Below are 11,104 nucleotides of genomic sequence, written 5' to 3'. Positions count from 1 at the left end.
GGAAGTCCTTGAGGGTGGCATCATCCATCAAAAGCTTCCCATGAAGCATGGCGGTAGGCAACCAAGCCTGGGGCTCAGACTGTTAGGTGACCTCATTTCCCTTACCCTGACCGCCGATCCTCAACTGCTTGAAAGGTCGGCAGGCTTCATCTTCTTTTTGGGAGGAACGAGATCTCCCCCCATCCACTGGGTTTTTACCCTTGGAGGGTCTCTTCCTCTTCGGATCAGTGGACTCAAGTCGAGGGTCCAAGGTCAGCAGAGTGGAAGACGACCTAGTTTGCGCAAGCAAAGACTTAGGTGAGGGAGGAGGAAGCTTGGGTAGAGGAGGAGGAAGCTTGGATTGTAACTTTCCAGGCATGTCCTTCCTCGGCTAGCCCTCAATCAAGTCGAACAGGCTAGTTTGAGGTTGTCTCTTGAAACCTATCTCAGCCTGAGTACCATCCCCTGATGATAGAAGGTTGGTTTCAGATAAATGGGGGTCACCCAAGTCACCAGAAGGATCCTCGGATAGATGGACTTGGTCGAATGCACCAAATTCGTCCTCGGATGGACCCAGATCAGTTACTTCTCCCTCTCTTTCCACACTTCCTCCCTCGGCCTCCATAACTTGGTGGGACGAGGAAGAGCTTGCCAACGGGACACCCTCTGGGATGGAAGATCCTTCTGAAAACGCAAACCCGTGCTCCACTACAGTGATTTGGCATAGCCTAGGGTCCTTAGCTTTGATCACGTATCTAGGAGCCGAGAAAGACTTCTAGATTGGTTTGTATCCGAGAATCTTATGAGCGACTCTAACCTGGTTGTCAGCCTCGTTCATAAAGACCTCTACCCTAAGTACAATTTCCAAGTCTTCCTTGTTGACCAAATGGAAGTGTCGTTCAAAGGCGTGTGGATCTGGCAAAGAAAAAGCATGTTCTTATTTGCAACCAAACGATGCTAACTATGGAAACATAGCAGATCAACCATTCCCTATTCCAAGTACCGTACCTGGCTCCCCCTTTACTGTCGGGCAGTGAAGGCCGTCGTGCCACTCCCTTGACACGATAAGAAAATCCTTATTCAACCCCTTACTAGACTTGGGGAGACACTGGATGAGTCTAACTCTATCATCCCTCGTCTTCATGTAGTAGAACTTACCCGTTAGATGCTGGAGGTTATAGCACCAATTCACGTCGTGATGGGTTAACCTCAACCCCATCTTCTCGTTCAAGGCATCCATGCAACCTAGGATCCTGAATACGTTAGTGGCGCATTGGGTAGGGGCTAATCGAAAGTGCCTATGGTAGCCTCTCATCACTAGCCCCATAAGGATCCTCATACCACTTTCAAGGAAGGCGATTATGGGAATCATTACCTCACAAACCTCCCTCTTGATATACCAATCCCCCTCTTCGCAGTACCTTAGACCCACGTTACTAGGTATCCTATGAGTGGTAATGAATTCCTCCATCGCCTCTTCAGACTCAACCAACTTCTTAAACCTACCTATCCTAAAGAACGGCTAAGAGACTCAGGGAAGAGTGAAAGTATGAGGGGAGTAAAGGGAAAAGAAAATCAAAAAAGGAAAAGCACAAGATAGGGTAAGAAGAAAACTTACAAAAATGAGGAAAGACGCTCAGGACAAGCTTTTTAGGCTGTGAAGAGACGCAAGTTGGGTTGGAGACTTGACCGGATTCAGGGTGTGTGCATAAGAACTTTTGAATGCAAAAGTGAAAAGGAAAATCGGTTCAAATGGGTATTTACCCCCTCACCAAAGACAATTATGCAAGGCTTCCCACCCATAATGGCGAAAGACCCTCACCGTTGGATTACCATCACACCGTTGAACGTGGGGTGTGTGGAGCCGCCAAAATTTAATATGGGTGCGTACCGCACATCGAAGCGCAAGAAACGTGCATTAGACAGGTGAAAAGACTCTAAGCACTGACTTAGGACCAGACTAGACAAGCCACAGTATGGGCCCGAAGACATCAAATTCCTCCTCCCCGTCCGAGGAACCGGACAACAGGATTTTGAGGGGCTATTGTGGGGCCTGAGAATCCGACGATCTCGGCCCACTTCATATTAAGCCCAAAGCCCACGCCGAGGATGAAGAATCACCCGAGAATAAGCGTAGAAAGCCCAAGTGGCCTAGGGATATCGCCGAGGACGATCCTGTTCTCGGACATCTAAGACCACAAAGAGGAAAGGCAGCACGCCACCAAAGGCAGCCTCCATGAGCACCCCAGGAAAAAGACAAGTAGAAGGGGTCATCCATGGAAGCATGGTGGAGGAGTAATTTAAGGAAGAACTATCACCTCCACATTAAATAAGCACAACTAATGTTCTGGCAGCATTAATGGAGAAATGACCCCTGAACAGTGCTGCCTTGGTCACTACAACTCACAGGAGGTTCGGTAAAGTGGCTGATAGGACGGGTTGTCAGAGGGAGACACGGATGATCAACAAGTGGAAGAAATGGATCGTTGGAGGAGGACTATATAATGGGAAGAAACAGATTAAAAGGAAGGGGGGTAACCATTCTCATGGGAAAAATACTACTACCGAGCTCCTCGGATTGAGCCAAGGACAGACCTTCTAAGATAATCTCAGTTCGTCTACATTCGATGGTGGCGAATATCATATTGGGCGTTGTCCGCGCGCTAAGGCCTAGTCCTTAAACCCATTCTCTACAAATTCATTGTATTGGGCTAATTGGGCTTGAGTCCATTCACCCAACGGTAGTGACACTCAAACTCAGTCCCTACAAGTACTATTAAGCAAATTTTGCCAATGATACACACTTAAGAGTTCAAATTCAATTGTGATATGATGTAAAACCCTTGGTTTACACACAATAATAACATATATATATATATATATACACATATATGGGTTGGGTTTAAGTTACACCTAGTGTAACTCTAAGCAATGTTACACCACTCAATTTTTTTTAATTGGATGTGAATATTGACAAATCTACCGCTAGATTACATTATCTTTGTATATCCTTTATACTTGCAAAATTTCAAAGTGATTAAAAATTAATATCCATGTTATCAATCAACTGTTAAAATTCAAATTTTTGTAGTTTAAAATAATGCATAAAAGATGAGTTTATGGATCAAACGGTAAATAGCATCCGATTGATATGAAAATTGGCATGCATGTTAAGAACATATAGAACATGTAATTCAACGGCTCGATTTTCAAAATATTAATTTAATAACAAGTTATTAGGTGGTGTAACATTACTTAGAGTTACACCAGGTGCAACTTGAACCCAATTATATGTGTGTGTGTATGTGTGTGTGTGTGTCACATTAAATTTTCACAAACTAATGAATAGAGTCTACCACACATAATAAATAATCATCAACACTTTTCAAAAAAATCAAACCCATCATCCTTATTATCGAGCTACAACTAGCTAAAAACCAGTGGCGACTCTAGGAATTTTGTCCAAGGTGTTCCTATTCCACTTTAAAAAAAATTTAGGTCATTTCGGTCTATTTCGGGTGTTTCAGGATGTTTCGGTAAATATTGGCCGAAATTCAAGATTTTGAAAAAAAAAAATGTTCTTAAAACCAAAACAAATTTGGATTCTGTACACCTAAAAACCTCAAAAGGAAAAAAAATGAAATGAACAAAGATATCTGTACAATAAACTATAAGTTCATTTGAAATATTAATAAAATTATTAATTATTATTGTTTAGTTGTTTCATTAATTTGTTTGTCTTTTATAAATTATAATTTTTAATATTGTTATTTCATTAATTATAAAATTATTAATTATTGTTTAGCCTAACATAATTTAATTTGTTTATCTTTTATAATGTATTAGTTAATTATACTGCTTTAATTATTATTGTTTAGCCTATTAATAAACTATATTGCTTTAATTTGTTTGTCATTAATTATATTGTGCTGCCCGACCCATGTGCCCATCTAACTCCACCTCACTTAATAGAGTCATAGACAAGCACAAGCCTCAATGCCTCATACCTAATGTAGTGATGCCCCTAATCATAAGAGCCAGCTACCAATCAAAAAATTTCATAGTCACAAATCACAATACACATTCCACTAAAAGACAATTAATACCTCACCAACACAACACCAACACCAACGCACACCAACACCAAAGGATAAGACAAAGCCAAATTCAAAAAGACAAAAAAAAAAAAAAAAAAAAAAAAAAAAAAGGGCAAAAGGCAAAACATTAAAAAGCATTCAGCCAGTTCAAAAGAGAGAGAGTTTTACTCTTAAAAGAATAAAGAGAGAGAGACTCATCACTCATTCATTAATTCCATTTCATTTGTGGATTCAGATAAAGAGAGAGAGAGAAAGAGAGAGAGAGAGTTAGAGAGAAAAAGAGAGAGAAATACCTGAGGGAGGACATCAAGCACCAGAGCAAGAGCAGCCAAGTAAGGAGGCTTGAAGTCGCGCGATCTCCAATGAGGGTGACGACGAGCAACGACGACAAGGCGATCTCTGACGACGATGATGTAAATTTTTTTAATTATTATATATAATTTTTTTTTTTTTTTCAGGTTAGGGTGTTCCTAGGAACACCCTGAGCTTCACATGGCGTCGCCACTGCTAAAGACGCTACACCTCTAGGCTATTGGAGGCACTACCATAATCTGGAAAAAGATGCATCCAGCCATCAAAGACACCGTCTAACAAAAAAATATAATTAAGGAAAGTAATTGATTATAATGGAATGATTTGTTTGATTTTTTGAAATACAAAGGATTTACTGTGTGCGGTAAACCCTATTCATGAGTTTGTGAAAATCTAATGTGGAATAGTATTATTGAAGGGTGAAAATCAAGATTTTTATACCACATTCTTGTCAAACTCAAATTCACATTCTAAAATGATTGTAAGTGCCAAGAAGTTGAAATTATGGTTTCAATTATTCTTTTGCTTGACTTTTAAATCTTTTTGGAAAATTGTTTTCATGAGAAATGCAACTATATATATTAAAATGTTATTACATATGTATCATACATTATACATTTTTGAAAGGGCCCCAAGGCAATTTGGCAATTGTTAGGAACCCAAGGTTCCTAATGGAGATGGATAGAAATTGTAGGGAAATGTATGAGAATTGTAGGGAATTTGACTTAATTCTAGGTAATTCCTCCATAGAGAAATATTAAGAGAGAGAGGAAATGAACTAAACAATCAATTGGTTTATTCTTTCATATGAATGGTGTAAGGTCACAATTTGGCTCCCAAATCCAAAGGATGAATGAACTTAAACCCAAAGAGACCAATACAATGAATTTGTAGAGAGTGGGTTGGAAAACTGGGCATTAATGAGTCATACAACAAGTAAAGTGGATCCAGATAACAAGAAAATGAAGATAGACTGGTTTAATCTAAAGAAAATCGTCATCGGCACAATTCGAGGAGATCGGTTGTTATATATTTCTCTCAAATTTGATTACAAGTTTAACTCTTGATTGCTATAGTGTTCTTCCCTTAATTTCTGATCCCTTTCTCTCAAGGCATCTCTTCTATTTTATACTATCTTCTCCTTTCATCTCTACCATCCACGTGCAGATCAGATTGTTGGTGTTAATTCTTGTCTCATTAGCACCTTCTTGAAGTCTTTGGGTAGTAGCTGTAAAGCTGAAAACTACTGTTCAGGTATCACTTCCTCATTAATGCAATCAGAGAGTTAGCTGCATAAATGCATGAATGTATTTAAAATTAAACACAATTTTTATTATAAAATATAAATAATTAATCAATTTTTTAAAAAATAGCATGTAACACATCCATACATATAGATACATTTAAAATTAAACACACTTTTTATCATAAAAATATAAATAATTAGTCAAATTATTTTTTTAACAAAGTAAATGTAATTAGTCCCATATTAAAATTCTCACCTAAATTTAATAATACTTATGATAATATTTTTTTTCTAATTTTTAATAAGATAGAATGTGTGGTGAACTTTGTTGTGTGGTAATTTTTATTGAGTATATGTGATTGATTTTTTTCTTTTATTTAAATTTTATAGTTCATTAATTTTAGATTCTTAGTATTTTTCACTCATTAACTCATTTGGCACAAAAATTAAAGTGGACATAAGACACAAACTTAATTAAATAATTATGGTGTAGTCCCCACATAAATTTAGATACATGGCGCAAAATTAGATTCTAATTTCAAATTCTAATTAAACTTTTTTCTAAACTACCTATTAATATATATATAGAGAGAGAGAGAGAGAGAGAGAGAGAGAGAGAGAGAGAGAGAGAGAGAGAGAGAGAGAGAGAGAGAGGGTGAAATGAAACAATTTTATACATATAAGGTGAATACAGATATTCAATTTTTTTCTTTCAATTTATACATACGTGAATTCTTATATATAGTTAATAAAGACTCATAAAAATTATAAAATTATAACATTTTAAAACTATATCATGATATATGCATTAATTGTTTTTGGGTAAAATACTATTTTGGTCCCTAAACTTTACTAAAAGTTTATTTTTTATCCTTAAACTTTAAGAAGTTCATTTTTCGCCCCTAAACTATTGAAAAGTTCATCTTTCATCCCTAAACTATTGAAAATGTTTTATTTATATCCTTAAACTTTACTAAAATCCTTTTCTTTTTTTTTCATCCCTAAACTATTAAAAAAAATTTTCTTTTTCATCTCTATTTTTGTTTCTAAACTATTGAAAAAACTCTTTACAAAATTTAGAGATGAAAAAAAAACAAAAACTTTTTAAAGTTTAGGAATGAAAAACAAACTTTTGTTAAAGTTTAAGGACCAAAATAGTATTTTACATTTTTTTTTTAATATATATTCTGAAGCAAAACACACACATGGAAGAAAGCATGAGATCTAATATAAAATTGAAAATAATATTAAAAATGGGAATTTATTATATAATCATCTTATATTTTATTGTTTATGATAAAATATTTATTAAATTATTATATTAAGACTTTGTGTTCTTCCCCCCCCCCCCCCTCATTTTTATCACTTGTGAAAAGAAATAATATTGTTCTCTTTTTCTTTTTCTTTTTCTTTTTCTTTTTCACTCCCGCTGTCTTTTTTATTATTAAAACTCTTTTCTTTTCTTCCAGCCTTTGCTTTCCTTGTATAAATGTTTGACCTTTAAAAAATATTGATAAAATAGGAAAAAAAGAATAATACTAGAGACACAAACTATTTTACAAAATATTTTATAAACTGCTAATATAGTGAATGATTATTGGTAAATAAAAAAATAATATTAATGATGGGTCTAGATAAAAACCAATAAGATGTTGGTCACATCAATATTTTGTAAAAATATTGTAAAATATTTTGTGGCTATAACATTACTATAAAATAAATAAGTAATAGTATTTAAGTTAGGATATAAATGGGGGGAAAATTCTTAAAGAAAATCCATGAGAGAAATGAAATAAAATGAAAGGAAAAAACCAAATATTTTGTAGGTGAGAATGATAGAAATTTTATTGATGTATAGTAAAAAGTATTACAAAATACAGCACCACGGTAAAGATTATAGTCCCACTATAAGCATTATAAAGCATTAATTAGAAGTATTCCGATATTTCCCTTGATTTTGAGGACGCACTATAACCAAGTATAATTCTTTGTGACATGACCAATTAAAGCTTCAAAAGGTGGTGGTCTTGGATTCAGATTCTCTAAATTTTTTAGGATACTCTACTAGTAGATTTTTTTAAATCCTAACCACTCTTTAATGATTTAATGGTCAAGATTCTAACATGTCAGCATTCCACTAACAATATTCTTAAAATAATAAAATAATGTTGCAAACAAAACAATTAAGATTATTGTTAGTAGAATGCTGACATGGCAGAATCTTGACCATTAAATCATTAAAGAATGATTAAGATTTAAGGAAATCTACTTGATAGAGTACCCTAAAAACTCTAGAAGATTTGAATCCAGTGGTCTTGGATGCAAAACTGTTTTGAGACAGCATTGTTGATGTTGTGACTATAAGGGGATCTGTGGCCATTAATTTGGCTAGCTCGGATCCTCTCTCATCGCAGACAAATATAATACAAACCAAAGATAGGTAATTTTAGGGGCGTGAAAAAATCTTCTTCTTTTTAAAAAAAAAAAAAAAAAAATCCTTCTCTATAAATGCTTTTTTTTTTACAAAGTAAACCACTAAAGAAGTTGATATTGGAATTGAAAATATTTAGAAATGTAAAATTAAACTGAAATATATTTTTTTACTGAAGGAAAAATTAAACTGAAACATAATGGTAAGCTTGAAATTTTAGAGAGATGATGTGGGCCAGCACACGTGGGGTTGCATGTATCCATTACGCCCTTGGTCAAGTGGTCAGTTTTCAAGATGCATAAGCATAAAATACAAAACGAATTACTAGGATCAGCACATTCATTTGGAAAAAAAAATTTGTACAAAAATATTCGAGAAATTTCGTCTTAATTAATATAAACAAACCCTCTCAAAGGCTCAAAACAATTTTGCAAAAAGAAATTTCCACAAAAATATTGGACAAACTTTCATGTTGATTAGGACAACTTGCAACTCTTCATCATAAACGAACTTATTATAATTTTAGGTTCTGAAAAAGATAAGGTATATGATATTATTCTCTATATACTTTCAAGATGAAGACAATATTTATTTATTTTTTTAAAATAACTCTCTCAAAAGAAAAAAAAAAATGAAGACAATATATTATAGGACAACTTGCAAGTTGCAACTTGTTAATGGTCAAAGGAGCCCAACAACAAGGGAAAAAAAGGAGTTGGTAAATAGATAGAAAAAACCATTAAACCCAAGCGGCAAGAATAATGGGTTATAGGTCCATAAAATAAACAAATGGGCCTTAAGGAAGCAAACGGGCTCAAAGGAGTCCGGAGAGAGAAATAACAAACTCATGGGCAGTATATAATGTAGAATAGTGAAAATAGGTCACGGCAGACCCGAAGTAATGCAAATAAAAAAAGTACGGGGTTAATGGCAAGCCTATGAACTCCAAGGATGAGAACAACGTAATTGGGCCGGAGAAGCCCAATGAAGTTAGTAAAAACCCATGGGAATACAGAGTTAGGAAAAGGGCCAAGAAAAGCAAATGGTCCAAGGATGCCCAAGAGAAAACAAATGGGACACAAGAGCCTGCAAGTAATGTGATAAAAAACTAATGATCATACTGAGCCATTGGGGAAAGAATAAACGACAGGCTTAAAGAGGTCCAGCAGGATTAGGTCAAATAAATGTCACAGTAGAAATGACAGAGTGATATGACAGAAAATGATAACAGTCAAGAAATAGACTAAAAGAAGGTAAAGCCCAAATATCAAACAAAGCCCAGCTCCTGAAAGAAGTGGGAAATCATAAAGCAACCCACATAAAAGGTCAAGGATAGACGGCAGACTGTGCAGACAAGTCTCCAGACTGTGGCGAACGCATGAGCAGCGGACAGATTTCAAACATACATGAAAGGGAGGCATGCGTAAAGCTCAAACATCACCAACCTGTACCCAGCCAATACGAGACATGGTGAAGTCATGGGTCAGAGGTAAAAGGGCATGGTTTGGCAGTAGGGAGAGGGGAAAACCTATGCTGGGGTTCTTGCTCAAGCTCTTTTGGGGGATACGTCCTGCTGGGATGACATATCACCCAAAAGAAGTAAGGCTGAGTTAGAACCACTAGGTGCATGCCATGAGGGAGAGAGAGAGAGAGAGAGAGAGAGAGAGCACCCACATCGTGGCAGGAAAGGGTGCCACGGCAGACTAACAAACAAAATAGTTTTCCTTGTCTGGAGATAGGGAGTGGCACACAAACAGACTAGTGGTGGTCGACAAGTACACCCAGACCAAACAAAGGTGGTTAAGGGCTAAAACAGTAAAATCTAGTCATGACAGGCATTATAAAGGAAGGCCCTTACCATGCGCAAAAGGGGACACCACAATCACAGTAACAAGAACCTCGAGGGAAAACCAGGAAATACAAAAACGGGTGTGGAGGAAAGAAAGAAAAGATAAGAGAAAAATTAAAGAAAGAAATAAATAGAGAGTTAGATCGGCAGGCATGCACCAATAGGTTGACTCCCTCTCTCCCTCTCAAAATCCTGCTCTCTGCCAGAAGTAAGAAGTTTATTTAAGCACCAACCATTCAGGTCTGTTTCCCTCAACGTGATTAACTTCCACGACAAGATTTTCCCGGGAGATTAGTTGCTTTGAGAAGAAACGTTCTTCTCTCTCTAGTTTTGATCCTGCGGATCAAACTTGATCTGATGTTCTTTCTTTTGTTTGATTAACCCATATACTACTCATTTATTCCTCTTGCTTTCTTTATAAAAGTAATTGTTGTTAAACTGTGATTATTTTTCTTAATTTGGGATTATCTATTCACTTTAATTGAGGAGTTAAAGTACTTTCTTTTGTCTTATTATTATCATATTTGCCTGCCATGACTCATCTAAAATAGTTCTACCTGCCGTAAGCATGCTCTTGGGAAACGAGGCATAGTTTGTGCACAAGTCGGACCAAATTGAGTTGCCCTTACTCAAATACTTGGGCCTAGTACCACAGGAGGCAACCCAGCCCAGTACATCAAAAAGGCCCACCACACAACTCTTCATAAATCATAATGTTTTTCACGAGGTTGCTACTTACAAACTCTCACCTTAATGACGAGTTGACGACCATTTTGTAAGGTTGAAAATGCAATCCTCAATCGCATATTACAGTTCTGGCTTCTAGGTTCTAAAAAAGATAAGCAATATGAGGGCTGTGTTTAAAAAAAAAAAAAAAAAATTCTAAAAACAAAAGCAAAAAAGAATGAAAATGGTGAACCTAAAAAAAAAAAAGTTTTAAAAATATATTAAAGAAAATATGCTATATTTTTAAGAGTAATTATGTATTAATACATAATTATGTTTTAAAAATACATATTGAAAAACTATTTTTATTTTTAAAAAACATATGTTAGTAATAGTTACATAATTTATAAATATATAAATTAGTCAATAAATTTCACAGGAATGCTGGTAATGTCGAAATAGAGAAAAATTGGAAGATATTATCTCATTGTGCTTCCAAGGTCATAATTTTATCTTTGTAAGAT

Source organism: Quercus suber, unplaced genomic scaffold (assembly GCF_002906115.3).
Source record: "Quercus suber isolate HL8 unplaced genomic scaffold, Cork oak 2.0 scaffold_698, whole genome shotgun sequence".
In the NCBI taxonomy this organism is placed as follows: domain Eukaryota; kingdom Viridiplantae; phylum Streptophyta; class Magnoliopsida; order Fagales; family Fagaceae; genus Quercus; species Quercus suber.
Note: the sequence above shows the minus strand (reverse complement) of the source record.